Here is a 15,367-nt window from a genome sequence, read left to right as displayed (position 1 = left end):
TTGACCTGCTTGGCATGGGTGACCCTATCAAGCCAAATCACAAGGCCATGACTCTAGCCAACATAGCTCTCTGGGTCATCAAGGATGCAAGCCTCCAAACCCTACAGTAAGGTTGTGGTCCTCTTGGAGGATTTTGCATGTTTGTCTCTGTTTGGTTGAAGCAGGTGCAGAGCCACTGACAAATACCTCTCTATGGGTTCTAACATTAACTAAAAGTGTTCAACACAGTGAAAGCTGTAGCATGCATAGCGCATTCTGCTCCTTCCATACTGGTCAACATGTGATGTTTTCCTTCTGCCAAAATGAGAGCAAACTGACTGAAGAACTCAGCAGGTTGAATAGCTTGGTGGGGGTTGGGGGGAGAAAGGAATTGTCAATGTTTCAGGCTGAGATTCTACATTTGGACACCCAGTAAAAAGACAGTCGGAGGGAGGGAGTGGAAAGAGGTTGGGTTTCTGCTGGACTGAGGAGGGGTGAAGGATGGTGGGCAGAAGCAGCCAGATGGGGGAAGAGGAGGAGGAATGGAGATGAGAATCAGATAGGTGCCAGATGGAAGCAGACAAGGGAAAAGGAAGTGCTGTTTCACGTTGTCAATCAGTGGCAGGTCATCTGCCAATCCTGTGCATAGTGGTCATCCCCAAGTTACAACAGAGTTCCTCGCCCTGAATGATCCATACCTTAACCGTTCACAAGTTGGAAATGTGGCCATGAACTGAGTTCCCAGTTGGCATAACTAGAATTAGTTTATTACTGTCACACTGACTGAGATATAGTGAGAAGTATTTTCTTGCATACTGTTCATACATATCAATTTCTTACATGCTGCATTGGGGTAGAATCAGGTGAAACAATAACAATGCAGAATATTCTGCAACAGCTACAGAGGAAATGCAGTGCTGGGAAACAATAGGGTTCAAGACCATAATGAGGTAGATTGTGAGGTCAGAAGTCTATAGTTTTGTACTAGAGGACCATTCAAAAGTCTTATAACAGCAGTGCAGAAGCTGTCCTTGAGCCTGGTGGTATGTGCATTCAGACTTCTGTATCACCTGCCCAGTGGAATATGAAGAGGAGAGATTGTCCAAGGATGGGAGGGGTTTTTGAATATGCACAACATGTCTGCAGCCCCTCAAAGTTCAATGTATAACTTTCTATGAAAATACATACAACTCACCATATACTTCCTTGAGATTCATTTTCTTATATACATTTACAGGAAACTAATGAAATACAATAGAATTTACAAAATCTTTACATAAACAAAGACTGTTGTAGAATCAGTTCAGAGTTGTTGTGGTAGTACCGTTTGTAGTTACCATGCCAGTTCAGGAGCATAATGGATGCAGGGTAATAACTGTTCCTCAACCTGGCAGTATGGGACCTAAGATTTCTGCACCTCCTGCCTGATGGCAAGAGAAGAGAGCATGGCCCATTGGTGTGGGTTCTTTGATGATAGATGTTGCTTTCTTGTGGCAGTGTTCTATGGAAATGATAAGGAGAGCTTTGCCTATGATGATTAGGTTGTATCAGCCAGTCTCTTCCTTTCCTGGGCATTGGTGTTCGCATATCAGGCTGTGATACAATCCAGTAGGATATACTCCACTGTGTATCTACAAAAGTTTGTCAATGTTTTTGGTGACAATGTGAATCTACAGAAATTTCTAAGAGAGATGCTGACATCGTTTCTTTCTGCTGGCATTTACTTTCTGCACCCAGAAGAAATCCTCTGATATAACACCAAGAAATTTCAAGTTACTGACCTTCTTCACCTCTAATCCTCTAATGAAAACCAGCTCATTCCTCCTGAAGTCAGATATCAGCTCTTTTGTTTTGCTGATGTTGAGCGAGATGATGTTGTTGTGGCATTAATCAACCAGATTTTTAATCTCCCTCCTATATGTTGATTCATCACCACCTTTGCTTTGGCCAACAACAGTGGTGTTATGAGAAAACCCAAGTATGACATTGGAGCTGTACTTAGTCACAAAAATTATAGTTATAAAGTGCAAAAAGCAGGAGCTGAACACACTGCCTTGTGGTGCACCTGCGCTGATGGTGAGTGTAGAGGAATGCCGCTGTCAATCTCTGCTGTCTGGAGTCTGCCAATGAGGAAGTAGAGGATCTAGTTGCACAAGGAGGTATAGAGGCCATCATACCACACTACTGGGTCACCCAGCAGCTGCAGAATTTCTTGTGTCTGTTGTCTAAGCTGGTTCCACTTGTCCATGTTTAGACCATATCCTGTTGGGCTGTAGCAGGCCAGGACACAGCTCAAATAGACAAATAGAACAGAACCAGCAGAAAAGGCTCTTAGCTCGTTCTCTATGCAATCAAGGTAGGGTCATCTTTCACAACTACCACCTCCTATGTTGATGTGTCCTCTACAGGCTTGCCTGGCACTCAGGGATGTGAAAATGTTAGGGTCACCCTCTTGATACCCCAGTTGGTCTAAAAAAATTAGAGCACAACATTTGTTTGTGGGTTGGTTGCGAAAATCGGTGGAAAGATAACAAATCTGCCTTTAGACGTCAGATTATATTACAGGGCAAAACAAGGGTGCAAATCCTATCTTCCAAGGTACTCACAGACAATGGAGTAATTCTTCCATAGATAAAAGTCAATTAAAAAAATCATGGGACCCTCAAGTCCCTGAACTGTCTAAATGGGACAGAACCACCCAGGTTTTCCTGAAGCTTTAGCACTGAACCACTACACTTCCTGTCACTACATGGAGGCAAAACGGAGGACTTCCTGAAGTAGAGGCTACACATTGATACTAGAGGACTTAACCATCTGGCAGTCTGACCAGCCAGAGAAGTACGGATACAAACATTTTTCCACCATGCTGGACCATGACCTTTGACTGCAATGCACTGAAATGTGAGATGTGGAGTGCATGCCCACAAGGCCCTGAAGGCAGTAAAACAATAATGACCCAGGCAGAAAATGAGATTAGCCAGTAGTAAATGCCAAAGCAGGCTGGAGTTCCTAATCTGTACGAAACACTTGTTTGGCATGAAGGTACTGGTGTGCAGTTCTCAACACCAGAGCAGGGGGAAGATATGACGCCACCAGAAAAGGTGCAAAGATTTATAAGAATGGGATCAGAGCTGGAGAATTATGAGGAGGCAGCTACTGAGCTGGGATTGTTCTATACGGAATAAAAACTGAAAAGTGACTGAAGTTAGGCTTCGGCATGGGAAAATAGTAAGGACCCATTCCGTTCGCAGAGAGGTCAGTAATTAGCTGACATAAATAAAAGAAAATTACTGATTTTATTAGAGAGGAGTTGATAAATATTTCATTCACTGTGTGTTGGGCATGGAGCTCACTGGCTGAAAGGATGGTGAAGCAGCAATCCTCAATAAAAATAGTGGGATTGGCACTTCAAGTGTGTTAACAATCAATCAAAGTACTTTTATTATCAAAGAATGTATGAATTATGCACCTTGAGAAGAAACCCGAAGAACCCAATGTAAAAAAAAAAGGACCATAGCCACAGTGCAGAGAAAGAGGGGAAAAAAACACACATCATTGAAACAATAGATGCAAACAACAGCATTCCGAATTGGGTTGAGTCCAAAGCTCTGCTCTCCGGAGCAGACAGAGTATTAGGCCCAAGTCTCAGTCTCAAGTTCATCATATCAGTGGGGCCAAAACACCGCAAAATTCACAGAGGTGACAGCTACCAGAAAGAGAGGAATGAGCATTTGCAGAAGAGCGAATGAAATTCGCCCGACCTTCACCTCCACACTCGGGCTTTCCAGTCTATCTGGACTGGCATTTAAATTAAATCGTCCAAGCACCAAGTAATGCCTCGGTCTAGAACCCAGACCCCAGTGCAGTGATACAGCCCAAAGGCATTCTCAATCTCAGCAAATTGGCTCGGCGTTTGGAATGATCTAACGACAGACAATGGACCAAGAGCTAGGAAGAGGGATTAACCCAAACTTCATGGAAAAAGGATGGGAGGTGACTTGATAGAGGTGTACAAGATGTTAAGAGGCATGGATCGAATGGACAGCTGGAGACATTTCCCAGGGCAGAAATAACTAATACAAGGGGGCATGATTGGAGGAAAGTATAGTGGGAGGGGGGGCATGCTGTCAGAGGCATTTATTTATTTACACAAAGAGTGGTGGGTGCGTGAAATGCCCTGCCATGGGTGGTATAGAGGCAGATACATTAGGGGCATTTAAGAAACTCTTAAATAGGCACGCAAATGACAGAAAAATTAAGGTACATTCAGCAGGGTCAGTCTAATCTTAAAGAAGGGAAAAAGGTTGATACAACATTGTGGGCTAAAGGGCCTGTAGTATCCTATGTTCATTGTGGGCCAATATGTACACCCATGTTATTATAGAGCATGCAGTATAAAAACAGGCCCTTTGGCCCATCATATCCATGCTGACCATCAAATATCCAATAATACCAATCCCATTATCGATGATTTGGAATCAGTTGCAATTTATTGTTGCTCTGGATTTCCAGCACCTGCAGAATCTCTTGTGTTTGCACTCAATCCAGGTTTGCTGATGACCCAAATATGTGTTGCAGTGTGGAGGATGTTAGGCTCCAAAACCATACAACTAGCTGAAGTGAATAGGCCAAGGCATAGCAGATGAATATAATGGAGTAAAATGTGAGGTTACCTGCTGTGTCTTTGCAACTACAAGTACAAACGTTTGTACATAAGTAAAAGTATGCACACAGGAGAATAGTTTAACTGGTGTATCAACATTGCAGTGTGAGAGAGAGAGAAAACAATGTGCATGCATAGACAATAGATCAGTACATAGTGCTAAGGGGGGTCATTGCTCTAAAAGAAATAGATTCATACATCACACTTCCTCACCCTTTAGCTTAATGCAAGATAAAACTGGATATCACAAAACATTCAATTTTTATTTCATAAACCCATATTCTAAATAAACATACTGTCACGACAACAGCCCATAACTAACTTCACAGTTCTAAAGGTTCAGTCTTTTGGGTTGTGATCTGTTTCTTTCTGGATAGCACCTCTGGACCTGTGGAGGGGCATCAGGTTTGGCAGGTGTCTTGTCAATGATAATATTCTCGTCATGCCTCTAGATCTGTGGAGGAGCATCACGTTTGGTAGGCACCTTGTCTAAGATAACATTCCTGGTTTCTGGTGTCGTGTTGCTGGCAGTGACATGATCATCACTGAGAGGTAAGTCTGGTGGCTGAAATATCTCCATCTTGTTGGATGCAGTCGACTTGGGTGTGTTCTTCAGTTGAGCATCTGGTATCTGGTCCACATGACGTCTCCATGTCTGATCTCCAACTTCCACTGTGTACATCAGTGGTCCAGTTCTTATAGCCATCCTACTGAGTGTCCACTTGTCTTCTCGGTAATCACGCACTAGGACTTTCTGTCCAACCTCAAAGCTCTTTGGTGATTCACTTAGCAAATGGGTGAACTGTTTATTCTGCAGTTCCCTTCATAAGTCTGGTTTCAGGAGGTCTATGCAAGATCTCAGATTCCTGTTCATGAACAGCTTTGCTGGTGTCTGATCTGTCAATGCATGAACAGAGTTCTGATACACAAAAAGGAAGTTGTCCACCTTGTGCTTTAGAAAAATGTCCTCCTTGTAGAGAGCTTTAATAGACTTATTGAATGTTTGGATAAACCTTCCAGCTAACCCATTTGTTGCTGGAAGACGAGGAGCTGACTTGAAATGTCTGATGCCATTTTTCTTCATGAATAGTCAAAATTCTTATGACATGTATTGTGATCCAGTTTTACTCACAATTTGTTCTGGTAAGCTGCTTCTGGTGAAGAAAAGTCCTCATGGTAGAAACAGTCTTTGCTGAGGTGGTTGATTTAATTGGTATAACCTCCAGCCACTTCAAATGAGCATCCACAGCAATCAGAAACATGGAGTCCATGAATGGCCCAGCAAAGTTACTATGTCCTCTTTGTCATAGTGAAGACAGTCATTTCATGATGCAACAGTGCCTGTAGGGTGGTTTTTGAACTTTTTGTCATTCCAAACAGCTTTTGTCCACATCTTCAATCTGTTTATCTATTCCTGGCCACCACACATAGCTCTGGGTGAGACTCTTCATCTTGACTGTATCCAGGTGTCCTTCATGCAGATTCTCCAACACTCTGGTGCACAGTTTAGAGAGAACCACAACACGATATCCACACATCAGCGTTCTTTGACATATTGACAGATGGTCTCATCTCACTGAGAAATCTGGAAACGTAGGGTTACCATGAGCTGGCCATCCTTGCATAGTGATGTCAGTGACATTTGACAATGTTGAGTCATTCCTTGTTTCTCTTTGTATTTCCAAATTTGTTACCAGCAACTGGTCTTCCAATGCTGTGTGGAACACTTCTGCTGGGTCAGAGTATGAAGACTTTTCTTCTTTGGTTGCCAACAGTGGAAGACGTGACAAGCCAGCAGTGTTGCTGTGTTGTTTGGTATCCTTGAAATCAGGCTCCTAGGAGAAATGCCCAACATTGCAACTGGGTAGCAGATATTTCAGGAATACCCTTCCTGATATTAGAAATGGACACAAGGGTCTGGTGATCTGTCACTAGTCTGTAGAGGAAATGGTGGAACTTTTTTAATCCTCATACTAGACTGAGGGCCTCTCGGTTGATCTATGCGTAGTTGGGTTCTGCACTCATCAGTAATCTTGTCACAAAAGCATTTGGCAATCAGATCCATCTTTCATAGTGTGTGATAAAATAGCTCCAATGCCATAAGGGGATGCATCACACACTAGTCTGATGGGCAGAGATGGGTCATAATGGGTGGGCAGTTCATCTGAATCATTATTAGTCTCTTTGCTTCCTTGAATGGAAGTGGGAGTGCTTTATGGAATCTTGGTGTTCAGCTTCATCCAGTTCAATTCTGGCCTTCATGCTTTTGAGTTTACCAATCCCCTTCTCAGACACCTTCTCATTAGCATTAAGCAGCTGTTCCATTCTCTGGTTAGTGCTACCATTTGGCTGCTGTTGTCTGCTGATTCCACACTGAGAGCTTTGATTGAGTGCCAGTCTAGTTGGATTTTTAACAACCATTTACGTCCAAAAAGTGCTGGCTCCCCACTTTTCAACATATAAAGCTCTAGCTGCTGTGTTTGGCCTCCATACGTCACATCCACCTTCAATTTGCCTTTACCTTTGGGGACACTTTTTTGCCTGTGTATGTCTTTAGCATTCACTGAGATTTTCTCTAATTGTATCTTAGAAAACAGCCTGTGGTAGTCAGCGACTGGAATACGGACAAACGTGACCCTGTATCCAGCTCCACTTTCAGTTTTACACCAGACACATCTATTGTGACCTGCTTCAGTTATGCTGTGCAGTTCTAGACATGACAGTTCTCCTTTGTCAGACACTGGGTTGTCTGATTCTGTTTCACATTTGGTCACTTTATGCAGTTGCCTAGTTTTGTGTTTCCAATTTTCCACTTGGTGTAGTTTTTCTCTTTGGTTCTGTTGTTTATCTGACTTGCCCACTCTCTCTATGACCTTGTCCATGACAATTTCTGCACACTTTTTCCTGGAACCAAGTCATTTGCATCATGGGAGGATTTGCCACATTGATAACATGTTTGGCTTTTTGCACCATTCATGAACATCTTGTGCATTTCACATTCTAACCTCTTTTTCTGTAGCTCTGCTGCATCATTTGCTGCTCTAACAATATTGTCAATGCCTGTTTTAAAGTTAGGCCACTTTCTGGGGGTAGCCTCTTCTGAGTGTTTTAGTTATGTATGCCACATACAAGCCTGTCCCTTAATGCATCAGTAAGTCCATCTCTAAATTCACAGTACTGGGAAAGTTTGTACAGTCTACAATCTAATCAGAAATATTTTCATCCTTTAACTAGTTCCTCTTGTAGAATCTAAATCTCTCAGTTATAACCAGCAGTTTAGGGCTCAAGTGATTTCATAAAATTGTAACAATTTAATCAAACGACCTGCTTGTTGGCTTTTCAAGGGTTACTAAGTTGCGGAAGAGACTATAGATTCTTGCACCCATTAAGCTAAAAGCGTGGGGGGGGGTGTGCTTTCTTTTGCTCAACCACGTTGTTCACCTTACAGTACAGTTCAACCCTCTCAATATACGACTCCCAGCTTTCATTAGCACTATTAAATTTGTCAACTTTCCCGACTGAAGCCATCACCATGTTATTTTCACTTTAATTTGTGTCTTTCACTGGGTATATGTTGTACTCAGGTGTCCCTCTGTAGGTGTCTGTTACAGCTTCCGTACTGTTTAACTCGTTCTTCTCACTGTTTCGTCCCATAAATATTGGTGCAGTATGTGATATTTTCTGACTTTGAGGTTTGTACTCGTTGACGATTTGTTGTGTCTGTGCAACTATATATTGATTAAAGAAAAACACGTATGCAGGAGATGGCTTTAACTGGTGAGAGAAGGAAGGGGAGGGGGAGGGGGAGAAAGAGGGGAGTAGCGTGGAAGGGGGAGGACGAGGACAAACAATGAGCATGCATGGACAACAAATCAATATGCATGCGTAGGCAACCGATCAATATGTAGTGCTGAGGGGTAGTAATTGTTCTGAAAAAAAAATAGATCCTTATATTACATTACTACCTTGAAAGCAAAATGGATGAACGTTCAAATGAGGCTGTAAGAAGATGGAGTTGAGTGGGACACTCTACAATTACAAAAGGCATGAAGATAGAAAGATAAAATCTTTTAAAAATTGACCTTAAATGAGTACATTTCCTCTACATTCACCATTAGCATAGGTGCACCATAAGGCTGTGTGCTTAGCCCCCTTCTTTCCTCACTTCATACTTATAGTTTTGTGGCTAACTATAGCTCCAAAAAATTATCAACAGGGCGAAAGTCTGGGACTTGAGATGGAATGGAACTTGGATTGCAGCTGAAGCTCAAGTGCAATTTTTAACCATATGGGCTGATGGAATATTTATCTTGAGAGTCTTGGTTGGAAAGAGACTCCTCTTGGATTGACACCCGGCAAAGAAATATTGTTCTAAGTTGATCCTTGGTCCTTTGCAGTGAGCATGGAAACACTTTCAGCAGTAATGCCCTTGATCGCGAGGTTAGGGTTGGCTAGGCAATCTGAGTGATCAAAGTTTCTGACAGAGTAGACATAGTAAATTATTCCCAGAGTGCAGAACAAAGTATATACCGTCACAGGGATTAAATTAGAAGCCTTTCTCCCCACACCCTTCATACGCTTAACAAAATATTACTGGCGACCTGCCTCTTTATTGAAAGGTACATGATAGAACATAGAAAGAACAGGAATAGGCCATTTGGCCCATTATGATTCCAACAGAACTTGATGCCTTGAAAGGCATTTAATTCTTTCAGTTCAATTTTCTACAAAGTGTTGGAACACTGCTCAGAAATGTTTCCTACCTACTTAATATATATAATCTGGCAGTCACTTGGAGATAGACACCTGATATTTATTGGACATATGAAGAATATTACAGCAGATCAGATGCACAAATTATTTTGGAGGACCTGTCCTGGCCTCAGCACGCAATTTCAATTACAAAGAAAGCACTGCAGCACCTTTAGTTATTTAGGAATTTGTGAAGATTTGGCACAACATCTAAAACTTTGACAAACTTCTATAGATGTGTAGTGGAGAGTATGCTGACTGGCTGCATCACAACCTGGTATGGAAACACGAATGCCCTTGAATAGAAAATACTAAAAAAGTAGTGGATATGGCCCATTCCATCAAGGGTAACCCCCCCCCCCGCATCATTGAGGACATTTACACGAAGCGTTGTTGCAGGAAAGGAGCATCCGTCATCAGGTCGGGCAGCATCCGTGGAAACGATGACTCAACGTTTCCGGCTGGAACCCTTCATCAGGACTGAAGAGGGAAGGAGCAGAGGACCTATAAAGAAGGTGGGGGAGGGTTGGAAGGAGAAGGCTGGTAGGTTTAGTTGAAAAACCAGTAATTTGAAAGACAAAGGGGTGAGGGAGGGGAGGCAGGAAAACAATAAGTAGTAGAAGGAGGCGGAACTATGAGGGAGGTGATAGGCAGCTGGGAGAGGGGCCAGAGTGAAATAGGGATAGAGGAAGGGAGGGGGAGGGAATTGCCGGAAGTTGGAGAATTCTATGTTCATACCAAGGGGCTGGAGACTACCCAGACAGTATACGAGGTGTTGCTCCTCCCACCTGAGTTTAGCCTCATCATGGCAGTAAAGGAGGCCACGTATGGACATATCTGAATGGGAATGGGGAGCAGAGTTGAGGTGGGTGGCTACCGGGAGATCTTGTCTGTTGTGGCAGACAGAGTGGAGGTGCTCGACGAAGCGGTCCCCCAATCTACGTCAGGTTTCACCGACTTAGAGGAGGCCGCACCAGGAGCACCGGATGCAATAGGTGACCGCAACAGACTCACAAGTGAAGTGTTGCCTCACCTGGATGGACTGTTTGGGGCCCTGAATGGTGGCAAGAGATCTTTCTTTTTGCATTTCCAGTTTGTTGTCTTTGCACACTGGTTGAATGAGCAAGCTGGTGCAGTCCTTCATTGATTCCATTATGGATTAATTGAGTATGCCCACAGGAAGTGAATCTCAGGGTTGTATATGGTGACATATATGTACTTTGGTAATAAATTTACTTCGCACTTTGAACTTTGAACTTTGGAAACTTATAGCTCAACTTTTCAAACAATTGTGGGTCTGCTGTGATGCAATGAACAGCTACTGTAACAGCAGCATCCAAACCTCATCGTCACTTGTGAACTTGCTTGTGAGACTGTAGATGGGAGAATTGAGTGAAACACTTTCCACATATGGAGCAGATGAATGGCTTCTCTGTGGTGTGAACTCGTTGGTGTATCAACAGGGTGGATGAACAAGTGAATCCCTTTCCACACACAGAACAGGTAAATGGCCTCTCCCCTGTGTGAATTTGCTGATGTTTAAGCAGGTTAGATGAACAAGTGAATCCCTTTCCACATATGGAGCATGCAAACGGCCTCGCTCCTGTGTGAACCAGCCCATGTATCTGCAAATGGGTGGACTGAGTGAATCCTTTTCCACACACGGTACAAGTGAAAGGCCTTTCCCCAGTATGAATACACTGATGCCTAAGCGGATCCTCTGAGCTTTTAAAGCTCTTCTCACAGTCTGAACAATTACATGATCTCTTATCAGTGTGGACACACTGGTGCATCTTTAAATGGGATGACTGTGTGAATCCTTTCCCACACACATTGCACGTGAATGGCTTCTCTCCTGTGTGAATACGCTGGTGTCTCAGCAGAACCTTTGAGCTTTCACAATTCTTCTCACAGTGAGAACAGTTGAATGTCCTCTCTTCTGTGTGGACTTGCTGATGTGACTGTAGGTGAGATGACTGAGTGAATCCCTTCCCGCATACTGCACAGGAAAACGGCCTCTCTCCGGTATGAGTTCGCTGGTGTCGCAGGAGATGAGATAGCTGAATGAATCCCTTCTTGCATGAGGAACAGGTGTATGGTCTCTCCCCAGCATGGACTCGCTGATGTCTCAGATGGTCAAACAACTGAGCAAATCTCTTCCCGCACACAGTGCAGGTGAATGGTTTCTCCTTGGTGCGAGCACTCTGATGGTGTTCTAACTGGGATGGACAACTGAATCCCTTATCACGGTCCACACATTTACTCAGGTTCTCCATGGTTAGAATGTTTCTGGGTCACTTCAGGTTGGATGATTAGTTAAATCCTCACCCACACACACACACATACACTATTTCTCCCCACTCTGAATGTTTTATTAATTTGTCACACCTCTTCCCACAGTCAGTGCACTGGGAGATTTTACTTGTGTGCCTCAAAGCTTGTCCAATCACAGTGTGCAAAATCTTTTCCAAAATCATGACAAATAAATATTTCTTCTGCTCTTTTCGAAGGCCAGTCATATTTAGTTCCTGATAAATTGTGTCACTGTCATCTTTTCTCTTTTCTGGTAGTACCGGCCTGGTGTATTCATCTATCAACCACCAGCTTGGACTCCTTTCCCTCCCACACCTTCTTACTCTGGCTTCTTCCCCCTTCCTTTCCAGTCCCAATGAAGGGTTTCAGACCAACACGTTGACTATTTATTCCCCTCCATAGATACTGCCTGGCCTGCAGGGATCCTCCAGCATTTTGTGTGTGCTGGATCAGTTCACAGCCTCTTTTCTGCAGAGAAAGGAATGAACATTCACAGGAGAGTGAGCAAAATTGGTCCACCCTTACCTCCGGTCCAGACATGCAGGCTTCCAGTCTATCTGTGATGATCTTTAAATTATCCCAGCAATGAGTAGTGCCATGTTCTGGGACTAAATCCATTATGTTATTCGTTATTAGCACCTCTTTGTTATGTATGTTTAATCATACACTGGGCTATATATCTACAATGTGCTTAGGAGGACGATGGTGCCTAACAGTGACTCCTCTGCTTGCATCTTCAGAAACAGCTCTATTTCTATCTTTAATATCTCTTTTTTTCTTTTCAGGGTTCTTTTGAAGACCCTGACCTGGAGTTACACACTGATTTTGGTTCTTTGCGGAAATGGGACCTGCTCTTGGGGCCTCAAGACCAGCCACTTTTCGATATACCAAGAACGTGATGTAGAAGACTATTGTGGCTTCAGGTGCCGGATTTTTGTGGCTCTGGAGGTGGGCAGATTCGAGGTCGGTGCTGCCGCCTGATATGTCATTTTAAAGCAGATTGAAAGCAGCGAGCTGGCTGCAGGGTGTGTGCCCAGAGACCTGAGCTCTTTGGGCACAGAGCTCAAAAGAAGCCACACAACAGACTTCTTTGCTTGTTTTTTTTTGGGGGGCGGTTATTGCTTTGCTGCTGCTTATGTGTGGGAGGGGGAGCGGGGTGGGCTTTGGGGTTCTAACATTTAACTGTCATTCATTCTTTGGGGCACTCTTCTGTTTTCGTGGATGTTTGCGAAGAAGAATAATTTCAGGATGTATATTGTATACATTTCTCTGACATTAAATGTACCTATTGAAACCTATTGAAAGCAATCAGGTTTTTATTTAAAAAGTGTGGCATTACTTAATATGTTCAAAGTTCAAAGTACATTTATTATCTATGTATGTGCACATTATACAACCTTGAGATTCATCTCCTAACAGGCAGTTGTGAAACAAAGAAACCCAAAAGAACCCATAAAAAGACTGCCAAACACCCCAATGCGCAAAGAAAAAAATCATGCAAACAATAACCACAAGCAAGTAGAGTTCTGAAGTAAAGTTCACAAAGAGAGTCTGAGACCCATCGTTCAGTACACAGCTGAGTTAATCGTTGCAGAGTCCCAACACGCTGACCTTTTCAACCTGGCACAGCATCTAAATCGTCGTCCAAACATTGGGTTCAGTCGCTCCGGTATGTTCTGGGGCATGGGCCCCAGTGCCTTGATTTGATCTGCACCCAATCTTTCCTATTCGGCATGGCATTTAAATTGTTGTCTAAGCATCGGGTTCAGTCATTTTGATTAACTCTGGAGCCTGGACCCTGCCAGCTCAATTTAGCCTTTACCCAATTCTTCCAATTTGACCTGGCGCTTAACCTGATCAAACCTCGAATCTTCCTCACTCTCGGCAACAGGCCAGTTGCCTTGCCTCACCTCAGTTCCATCACATCAAATTGCCTCCAAATCCAAAGTGAAGTTACAGACTGTGATGATCGTTTACCAGAAAAACAGTGATTAAAAATTATATAGTTGTTTTCTTTTTCTTCAGCCACCAGCCAGAAATCGCTGAAATTCACCAGCACCATCTTAAACTGGATTATGTTACTTTCATTAATGCAATAAAAATTCCTTGTAGCATTTACTTTTTGAAAAATGAATGTGTACAAATCTTTAAATTGCTCTTTTCTACTGACACACTAATACAGAAGACAAAAAAATCTAAAACAAAACTTATATAAAAGATCTAGGGTGCCAAAGACCTGCACAGTACTGTACGCCTCAATTATGCCCACCCTTGCCCTCCTTTTCCCGAGGTAGCAGATCGCGCCTTCCAATCTCTCTTTATAACTGAAACACCCCCTCCCAGGCAACAAGCTTTGTTCTTCCTTCCAAAGTCATGACATCTTCCCTATGGTGCGGTTACCAGAAATGCACATTATTGAGGACCATAAGGTAGGAGACATGCGGAAACAGGGAATGGGATTTGGAATTTAGAAAAGATCTGGTCAGTTGTGCGATAGTCATGTTTTTGCCTGTGCCGTGTGATTGTCTGTGTATCAATTAATAGTCATAGTCATAGTCATAGTCATACTTTATTGATCCCGGGGGAAGTTGCTTTTCGTTACAGTTGCACCATAAATAATATGTAAATTACGCCAGGAAATAAGTCCAGGACCAGCCTATTGGCTCAGGGTGTCTGACCCTCCAAGGGAGGAGTTGTAAAATTTGATGGCCACAGGCAGGAATGACTTCCTATGGTGCTCTGTGTTGTGTCTCGGTGGAATAATGTGGGCAGAAAGGATCACAGACGCAGACCAATCCCAACACAGGATTTGAAAGCATGTGAATCAATCATCATTTTTCCTTATATCTCCAGGTTCATCAGCATTCCCAGTATGGAGTTGCTTCCTCACCACGTACATACACGCTTTCTTGATTTAAAGACGCTCCCTGAGGGAGACTGATACTGCGCATGCTTTCTAGACGACAGTCGTCTCTGGAGCGAAAGGGAAGAGAACGGTGGAAACCATTTGGGGAGCGTTCAAATGCGCAGTTTTACATTCACCTCAAGAGCCACAGACGGTGTTTGTAAAGCCGGCACTATCACCAAAGTCCGTAAACACATCCTCACGCTTACCTCGGAGCCGCAGGCGAACCTGTACATGCTCAGAGGACGGTCTTCCCGTGAGTGACGTTATTGCGGACAAATAGCGAACGCAGATCGGCAAAAGCGGCAGACATGTTTTAACCAATCGAAATATGCGGAGGGTGGGCTTTAACCGTTTCTGCCTTCTGGGCTTGTGACCCTGGTGAGCGGGACTACTCCTGGTCTCTCGCTGTTCAAATATTGCACTGCAGTACACCTAAATCCTGATGAAAGGTCTCGGCCCGGACCGTCGACTGTTCATTTGCCTTCATAGATGCAGCCTGACTTGCTGACTTCTTCCAGTATTTTGTGTGTATTGTTTTGCATTAAACTTCCCTGTCCTCAGGCTCAGATCAGATTCTGATTTATCTGTCAAATATACACAGATACATACATCCGGCTCAGGCAGAATCATGATTTCAATGGCACCACCATTGACAGTGTCTTCAGTGAAATGCGTCGTTTGAGCTATGAACCAACATATCCAACAATGTGCCGGAGGCAGCCTGCAAGTGTCGCCACCTATTCCGTCGCCAA

At 43.4% G+C, this 15,367-nt stretch overlaps 1 pseudogene; it reads right to left on the bottom strand.

The window, feature by feature from the left end:
* LOC134352493 (gastrula zinc finger protein XlCGF57.1-like) overlaps positions 1-11,670 on the bottom strand; it is a 50,742-nt pseudogene extending 39,072 nt beyond the window's left edge.
* Between the last annotated feature and the right edge of the window lie 3,697 nt (positions 11,671-15,367).

This window comes from Mobula hypostoma, chromosome 10, assembly GCF_963921235.1.
Source record: "Mobula hypostoma chromosome 10, sMobHyp1.1, whole genome shotgun sequence".
In the NCBI taxonomy this organism is placed as follows: domain Eukaryota; kingdom Metazoa; phylum Chordata; class Chondrichthyes; order Myliobatiformes; family Myliobatidae; genus Mobula; species Mobula hypostoma.
Note: the sequence above shows the minus strand (reverse complement) of the source record. Positions and strands in the feature narration are given on the sequence as shown.